Below are 5,758 nucleotides of genomic sequence, written 5' to 3'. Positions count from 1 at the left end.
GATATGGGCAGATGAAGAAGCCTGAAGGTGTATAGGTAAAGAGGAGGGACAATGGTTTTGGATAAATAAGCCCTTGAAAGCAAAACTGTAAGAAAATGCATTATAAGTAAGAGTATATAGACCAACTCTTGGTAGAGAAAAAAGGATATATGTCTATCCATTCACTCAACCAGGCAGAGAGAGGAGTGTGAGAAAAGACTCCCAACAATTTGATTTGCTTTAGCCTTGTGTCTTATTCATTTTTGTGTCCCATTTTCTTCTGGCTCAGCTGGTCCAGGAAGAATTGTGTTTATTTTACATTGAGGAGCTGGATCCCTGGGCTCCTACTTGCTTTGAGCAGCAGTAGAACCAAAAAAAAATAAATTCTGAACACTCTGAGAAAACAGATTTGTGGAGATACACTGGAGATGTGTTAAAGAAACGTTTATTCAAGTGAAATCAGAGCCGTTATAACCCTGCCAAGGCCAATGAATCCTGTGGCATTTCCCAGAGGTTGGCATCCATTCTCCCAGCCAAGAGGGGCCCATTCTCCCCTTTCAGGAAGCCCCTGGCTCAGTCAGGTCTTGCTATTCAAAGGCTCATTATTCAGCACCCTGGCTTCTGCCTCCACTCTGCCACTTTTTGACCATTCCACTATTCACTGACATTGCTGCCAGAAGGTAGGCAGCAGGGGAAATTAAAGGAAATAAACCATGAACTTGCCATCGCTGCCACTGCCGAGCAGACTGATGAATCACTGGGCTTAAAAGGAGGTAGAAACACTTGCCCTAGATGAAGGTTCTGAATATTATGAGAATTTTAAGGGCTCATCCTATCACTGTTGCATGGAAATTGGGCAGTTGAATACATATAGGTCAGAAGTCAAGCAAAATTCAGATTAGACAGGCAAAAAGTAAGTTTATATTAACTTGCATTGAGAATTTGACTTTGGGGACTAAAGGAGGAAGGTAGATAGAGAAGTAGTGGGTCTGAGTACTGGACAGACCACCCCCTTCTAGAAAAAACCGCCATATCCATAAGAGGTAAAGTAGCCAGGTGATTTCTGTCATGTGACCAGGACTCACCAGAACCCAGATGATGAGTCCAAGGGAAGCCACCTGATTCAAGGGCTGTCAGTTCATGGGCTTGTCATTGAACCATGAAAGTTGAGTTTGGGAATTCTTGGGAATTTGAAGAATTGAAGAAGCACTTAATTTAGAAACTAGAACTAAGGCCAAAGAAGCCTTGCTCAGCCATATTCCAGCAGAAATTACAAGGGAGTAGAAAATTATGTCATAGAACATAGACTTGTCAGAGTGTAACTCAGTCATGTTAGGGGTAGTGTAAAGATCTAGGAACCCTGCTGTTGGTATCTCTGGAACTGTCTTATAAATCTGCATTTTGGTGTGTGCAGATTTCCGAAAGGTGATTACCATTAAAACAATATAAGATCCAAATGCACATCTAGGATCACTTGTAAGAATAATATAGTGGCGATGTCTGCTTTGTGGGAAGCTAGAAGAATTTAACTATTGCCCCTTCACACTGTGAACCGGCGATGGTTCAACTACTTAAGATCAGTCTCATATTCCCTGTTTGCATACTCTACAGAAAACATTGACAGAGTGAGATGGAGTTTGCCACTTGGCAAAGTTAGGACATAAGTGAATTTTGTCTTCTCTGTTCAATAGTTTTCCTTTTTCATATTCTATTTATTGTTTTATTGAAGAATGATTTACATACAGAATAAATCTTAAGTGTACAGATCTATGAATTTTCACAAACTGAACTCGCCAATGTAACAAAGTAACCATAACCTAGATCAAGAAATAGAACACCACCAGCTGTCCGGCAGTTCTCTCGTGCCCACTTGCAGTCACTAATCAGCACTTCTGCCTGCTTTTGTACTTAATATGAATGAAATAATAAGGTATGTAATTTTTGGTGCCTGGATTCTTTCACTCAATATTATGCTTATGAGATTCATTTATATTGTTGCCTGTAATTGCATATTTCTATTGCCGTGTAGTGTCTGTTATGTGAATATATGGCAATTATCTATTCTACTGTCAATGAACATTTGAGTTGTTTCAGTTGGAGCTATCACAGATAATGGTGCTATGATCATTCCTGTATATAACTTTTGCTGAGCACATGTAACATTTCTGTTGGGCATATACAAAGGAGTAGAATTTCTGAATAATAGAATATGCAAGTGCTTAGTTTACATGGATACTATCAAAGAATTTTCCAAAGTGGTTAACCATTAGCTTTCTCTTTAATGCTCTCATGTTCTTGCTTTAGCTCCTATGTTTTTGTCCAGTCCTCGCCTCCCCCCGCCCCCCGCCCCACACTCATCACTCACCTCCCATACCTCTGAACTTCAAGCTTGCCTACTGACTCGAACTGCTCAGGGTTTGGTTGGATACACACATATCCCAACCTTGTGCAACATCAAATATTCTGGACCTTTTCCTTTGAAAAATAAATCTTTCCTGAAAACTTGCCTCTATTCCTCCAGTCCCCAAGATGGCAAGCTAATTGCCTCAGGATCAAGTCTGCCTTCAAAGAGGGGTACATAAAGATTCAAGGGCACATTATATCTGTTCCTGCTGTGATTCCCATGCCTGGAGTTCTGATCATTCTCTTCTGTGGCTGACCTGATCCATTGTTGACAGCTCCATCAGCTCTAGTGTGTCCTGTGTCGAGAGCCCTGTGCAACTGCTCCTACAAGAGCCAGGTTGCATTACCCTGAGTGTGACAACACATGGCACCTTGGCGTCCCATCTGTTATCCCTATGCTCTTCGTGCCCATCCCCTGAAGATTCGGTGTCCATGAAGCAGAGTCAGTAGAACTAGGTAGCTTCTTTGGGAGAGGCAGCATTTTAAAATCTAGACAAAAGCAACTTTGAAGAGTAGGTCTTCTGGCCCATCTCAAGGGTTCTGGCAATGTTATAAACTTCCTTGACATAATCAGCTACCTACACAAAAAGGAGAGATCACCAAAGGAAATATTTTGAGAAGGCAGATCTTTTATTATCCCTCAACTTTCATCTCTTAGCTGCTGCCTCTGTGCTTCAATGACACTCAGCAGGACTCTCAGTTCTTGTATTTCATTAATTCACTAAGGATCTAACAAGTTTGGGCTAGTTCGGGGGTATTTTTTTGAGACATAATTACAATGCTTTTTTGTTCATTGAATTTTAAAAATGATAAATCTAATAGAGTGCCTAGTTTATTTTTTAGTAATAGGTACTAAACAAAAGTATGATTTTTAATAATGTTTATTATTATAAACATATCAATTTTGCTTCATGTTCAAGTCAATTCAACAAATATTTATGGGCCAATTATTATGTATGAAGTATTATAAGTAACTTGCAGTTCTAGCCCTCAAGGGAGTCATAGAATTTAGTCCTTAAGGAAATGATTATCCTTAAGGAATTAGAAGCCATCAAAGATTTTACTAAAGTTAATGTTTTAGGTTCAGCTGTCCGGAAACAAACCCTGAGACAAAGACCTAAGCTGCTTGGAAGTTGTTGTAGATGTTAGTTGCCTTTCCCACATCCCTTGACCTTGCACTGATCTGGGTAGGCCACTGCTAACAACTGACTATTGAGAGTGGGGGCAGGGAGTGGCAAAAGGCCAGTCCCTTTGAACTCAAGGTAAAACAATCTTGTGATATTAATCATGCTCCAGAGCTCCCTACGGGATCTGGCTGAAAGTACACTTGTCACAAAATCACATCCTTACTCAACTCCTTCCCCTGCCTTTCCTGCTTCCCTTGTATGTTTTCAGGTTTCTCCTAAGAGCATGCTCTCGGTATATCACTTGGGTAAGAATAGCATCTCAGACTACTTCTAAGGAACCTGACCTAAGGTGGCGGGAAATCTTAGGAAGCATTGGTAGGAGAGAGGTGAAATAATACAGGGAAAGAGACCAGAACAGCCTGCAATATCAGCAGATCACCATGTGGGAAACTGGAGTTTCACTCCTCAGGAATAGGGTTGCCAAATTTAGCAAGAAAAAAAAAATTCTTTACCCTGCTCCAGAGTTTTTCCCACCCTGGCCATGTAGGAAGGAGAATGAGATGGCAAATGAGATCGTTGAGGCTTAGGCCACGTGGGTGGGTAGCGACATGATTTCCTTCAAGAAGATTAATCACAAGGAAATCCCAGCAAAAATAATTTTTGAGGATGACCAGTATCTTGCTTTTCATGACATTTTTCCTCAAGCACCAACACATTTTCTGGTGATACCAAGAAGCATATATCCAAGATTTCTACAGCAGAAGATGATGATGAAATTCTTTTGGGACTTTTCATGATTGTTGGCAAGAAATGTGCTGCTGATATGGGCCTGAAGAAGGGTTATTGAATGGTGGTGAATGAGGCTCAGACTGGGGACAGTCTGTCTATCATGTTCATCTCCATGTTCTTGGAGGTCAGCAGATGAACTGGCCTCTTGGTTAAGCATAGTTTAGGGATAATTTTCTCTAGGCGATGATCAGTTTTGCAAGTTCTAATATGTTGAATAGTACGCTTATTTTTGCCTGTGTATGGACAAATTGAGGAAATAATTTTTTTTAAAAACCATACATAATGAAAGACATTGTTTCATAGCTTGAAGAAAAAAACACTATATTAAGTTTGAATGTTCGACAAGCAACAAATCATGTTTTTAGTTTAAGACTATCCCACATAATATTTACAAACACTTAACTAAACAATCATTCATTGTATATCTGAAATTCAAATTTAACTGGACATATTGTATTTCATCTAACAACCCTTCTCTGTAAGCTTCTAGAGAGAATACTTTCTAGAGCATGGCTCAAAGTTGTTCCATTCAAGGGTTGAGGAAGCAGGGGTATTGGTCCTCCAACTCTCATTTATTGTTAAGTCATACTCCTGATGGCATTAACTCTTTAGCACTTTTGTCTTGGACCATGCACAGGCTGAGACAAAATTATCAGGTAGAGAACAGCAATCTTGCAGAAAAATTCTCTCAACAAGTTATTAGAACAGTGAGGCAACAGGATGTGGGCAAGGCACCAATGGTGTCTGCTACATACAGCAGCTGAAAATGAAACTTTTCTGAACTCCAAAAGCAAAGTTAGATGAAAAGGCACCTTTGTCTTTACTCATTTCTAGGGATAAGTTCAGATTATGACCACAGAATGCAAAGGAGAGAATTAGACTCAAAGGAACTATTACATTAAATTATGACAGACTGAAGTGTATGTTTGTGTGTTTGTATGACAGGGAGAGAGTAAAGGCAGTGTTTACTATTCCAGGAATGGTATAAGAAATGAAGAGTTCCTGACCTGTCATTTTCACCAAAAGTAATGATGCAGTTATAGAAAGTGTCCAGGTATTTCTAAATTCTTTCAGAAACTATAGAACAAGTTTTCTTTTCATTTTCAGTTAGAATAATAAAGCCAAATGATTGTCTCTCCATCATCAAGGCCAATTAGATTTTCAAAATTCTCTTTACACCAATAAGTGTCAATACCGTGGGTGTGTATTTTTATCATCAGTTCATTGAGTTTCCATAAGCCATCTGCTCTAACACATGGGGAATGTATATTTTCTCTGTTTTTTACCATTCTTTGGGAATTGTTTAATCTCTAATGAAAGCCAGAGAAAATGAACTGTACATGTTTTCAGTGTTATTTCTTCATTTATTGGGTAAATGTGTGTATTCTTCTGGTCTTAAGGGTCATGTCCTCATTTGGGAACACTATAATTCATCTGAACAGTGGTCAGAAATCCCTTCC

At 39.4% G+C, this 5,758-nt stretch overlaps 1 pseudogene; it reads left to right on the top strand.

Annotated features, from left to right (window-relative positions):
- Nucleotides 1–4,069: 4,069 nt before the first annotated feature.
- LOC105299476 lies at nt 4,070–4,451 on the top strand (annotated as a pseudogene).
- The last annotated feature ends 1,307 nt before the right edge of the window (nt 4,452–5,758 follow it).

Source organism: Pteropus vampyrus, unplaced genomic scaffold (assembly GCF_000151845.1).
Source record: "Pteropus vampyrus isolate Shadow unplaced genomic scaffold, Pvam_2.0 Scaffold7, whole genome shotgun sequence".
Classification (NCBI taxonomy): Eukaryota; Metazoa; Chordata; class Mammalia; order Chiroptera; family Pteropodidae; genus Pteropus; species Pteropus vampyrus.
The sequence above is the reverse complement of the archived record's forward strand: the minus strand, read 5'-3'. Positions and strand labels throughout refer to the sequence as shown.